Here is a 3,422-nt window from a genome sequence, read left to right as displayed (position 1 = left end):
CAAGGGGTATAAAGAACATTCGAAATACCAACAAGGATCGATGGACCACATCCTTAAGTGATTGAAAATTCGTTTTTGGTAACAACAACTACCTAGCATAGTTGGTGAGTTGTGGTATGTAAAATCCCTTACTTATTAAGAGGTCTTAAGTTCAAACTTCTTAGCTGCCATTTTGTTGAGGTTTTTTTTAGAAGATTTTCTCTCTCCTACTCATCACTTAAAGGAGGTCAGTTAATATAGTTGTACGCAAGTTTGAAGAAGAGAGAGAAAATAAAAAGAAAAAATAGGAAAGAAGAAAAAAAGAAAAGAAAAGACATGGACATGGACATGGATGAAATTTTTCATTAAAATAGAATATTATCCCAATCCAAGCAAGAAAAATCTGCCAAAAGGGGTTTTTTGTGCAAGAAGAGAGAGAAAAATAGAAAAAAGGAAAAAAAAATAGGAAGAAAAAGGCAAGAACAATCATGGAAGATCTCTCTCCACACGTTTTTTCCCTTCTCTCCTCCACTTGATCAATAAGATAAAAAAAATCTTTTTTTTAGAAGCTAAAATCGTTAGTTTCCCTCCCCCATTCTCTATATAATAGAATTAACACAAGGGGAGGAGGCACTTCATTCTTCTTCTAGGGTTTTTCTTAGTTAATCTATCTCTTTCTCTAGCTCTAGTTCTAGGTTTATGCTTTAAACACTTTTGTAAGTTCTTTTTATTCAATTAATGCAAGCACTTTTGTTTTTGATTTAGTCTTTTATTTTTATTGTTTAAACAATTGAAGTTGTAATTTTCATGTTCTAGTTCTAGGCTTAGTTCTAGTTAACAAGAACAATCTATGAAGCATGTCTTTCAAGTTCAATTTTTTTTCTTCAGATTTATTTTCTCTAGTACTAGAAATTTCAGATTTGATTTATTCTAGATCTGGTTTTTAGTACTGGTTGTATCTCAAATCGATCAAGTTTTCAGTTCAAGGGATGAAGTTCAAGTAAGTAGGCTCCTTCAGTAGTCTTCTCTCCCCCTTTCATTCCCTCTTCTGACTACCATTTCTTTCTTAATTTAGGATTTTAATTTTAGTCATTACATTATTGCTATCCCTTTCCCCCAAGGTTCATGGCTAGTCTATATGTTGTCTTTGCACCTCCTAGCCATAGAACCATCATTTTACTATTTTTATTTTAATTGTCTCTCTTTCCCTAAAGCCAAGTAGAGTAACCCTTATAAGAGTGACTCTCTGGTCAAGTAGGAAAACTCATATTACGATGCATCCTTTGGGCTAAGTAGAGAAACCTACTTGTGAGTCTCTCTACCTTTATCCCCTTTTTTTACTTTATTTTTATTTCAGTATTTTTTCCTTCATTGCTTTATAATTGTGTGGGGTGTTTATTTTCAGCTATTTATTTATTTAATTTTAATTACGTGTCTTGTGTGTTTAGATTCTTAGATGACGAATCGTTAGGATGTTATTTTAGATGCATATGTTTAGGACGGTAATTAGAATTAGATAACAATCATTAATCGGTTCACTTTCGTATTATTAAAAGAAGAAAAAAAAATAAAATGGTTGTTCTCCCTATGTTCGACCCGTAGCTACACTGATCCGTATGCTTGCTTTTACTTTTAAAATCTCAAACAAGTTTTTGGCGCCGTTGTCGGGGAGACAGTTCCATATTATTTTTTGCTTTCTTTTAGTAAATCAGAGTGATTTGTTTGCTTTGTTTTGTTTTTCATTTTTTTTATTGAATTCCTGAAAAGAACAACTTGTAATAATAGTTGTATCAGTGGAGGTCACCATACCTCACAGTATGATAAAGACAGGTTTTGCCCTAAAGCAGTACCTCAGGAATTAACCTGAACAACCCCGTATCCTTGCCGATAAGCTCCCAAAAAGTCAAAAAAAATCAAAAAATTCATAAAATCATAAAAAAAAAAAAAAAAAAGTTTTGCTATTCATTCTTTTGTGCTTGTCTTACTCTAGTTGTGGATAGTTTTCTGTTGCATGAATGTTAGATGGATACGTAATACTAAGAATCGGTTAGAAAGAAGAGATCCAACAAGTAGTGACCCTATACGTTTGCTCTTTTTAAAACCTTTCAATATGGGAGACCAACATCAAAACCCTTCACCTAAATCTCTAAAAGATAGGTTCTACCCTGCTAGAACAGCCCAACCTTCCTGCATAGTTCTACCACAAGCCCAGGGTAATAATTTTGAACTCAAATCCCAATACATCACTTTGTTGCCCCACTTCCATAGGTTGACCTCTGAGTATGCATACCTATTTCTAAGGGAAATCGAAGAGGTATGTGTTCTAATTAAGATCCAACAGCTTTCTGATGATGTTGTTAAGCTTAGGTTTATCACTTTTGCATTAAAAGACCAAGCTAAAAAGTGGTTGTATGGGTTACCCATAAATTTCATAACCTCATGGCAATAGTTCACAGTTGTCTTCCTTAAGAAGTTTTTCCCAACTCACAAGACCAATAAGCTTAGAAGTGATATCCTTCAGTTTAGGAAAAATCCTAGTGAATCCTTTTCCAAACTTATAGAGAGATACAAGGATCTACTCCAAGAATGCCCTCACCATGGCCTAGACTTATGGTATTTATGTCAAATAATTTATGAGGGTATTGATTACCCAACTAAACAAATGATAGAGTCTATGTGCCCTGAGGGATCACATCCTTTACAGATGAAGAAAAGACATGAGAATTCTTACTTAACTAAGCTGACAAAACCCGCGAGTGAGAATCAACCCAAGAGAGTGAAAGAACCATAGGAGGAAAATGATATTTTATGGATAGGATAGTAGCCAAGGAAGCCCATTTGGATAGCCTAATCAAGAGGATTGAGGCTATTGTTCCTAGAGAGCCATCATCAATCAATTTAGTTAAGATTTGTGCTTGGTGTCAATCCCCTAGACATGTCATAGAAGAATGCTCCAACACCTCTGGGGGCACTTTTAATAATAGTGTTAATTCCTTATACCTGAATAATCCATATAGTAACACTTATAATCCAGGATGGAGAAATCACCCAAATTTCTCTTAGAATCAGGGCAACCAAGCAGGGCCTTCCAATTTTCATAATCAAGGTCAACCTGAACCCCAAAGGCCTCCCTTTGCACAACAATTGTTTTTTTAAAATACTTTTTCAAGATCAAATGTAGGACCTCAGGCTAGTTTTTCTAGGGTCCATCTCCTATCATCTTATCAACAAACCCCTAGGTTTACCAACACTAGAGAGGTAAGTAGAATAAGTGACTTGAAAAAAAATATGGCACTCCTTATGACAAACCATCAAAATCTTATGAGAGAACTCACCCAAGTTATCTCAATTATGCGTGAAAGGGAGAAAGAAACTTTACCCTGTCAATCAGAGCCTAACCTTAGGGATCATCAGCTTGTTAGTTCACAAGCACCAACTAATGC

The 3,422-nt window shown here is 34.8% G+C and overlaps 1 non-coding gene across 1 annotated transcript; it reads right to left on the bottom strand.

Moving 5' to 3' along the window:
• Positions 1 to 2,476: 2,476 nt before the first annotated feature.
• LOC122068599 lies at positions 2,477 to 2,583 on the bottom strand. The gene has a single exon (XR_006137197.1). It is a non-coding gene; the product is annotated as a small nucleolar RNA R71 (small nucleolar RNA).
• Between the last annotated feature and the right edge of the window lie 839 nt (positions 2,584 to 3,422).

The sequence above is a fragment of the Macadamia integrifolia genome, unplaced genomic scaffold, assembly GCF_013358625.1.
Source record: "Macadamia integrifolia cultivar HAES 741 unplaced genomic scaffold, SCU_Mint_v3 scaffold433, whole genome shotgun sequence".
NCBI lineage: Eukaryota > Viridiplantae > Streptophyta > Magnoliopsida > Proteales > Proteaceae > Macadamia > Macadamia integrifolia.
Note: the sequence above shows the minus strand (reverse complement) of the source record. Positions and strands in the feature narration are given on the sequence as shown.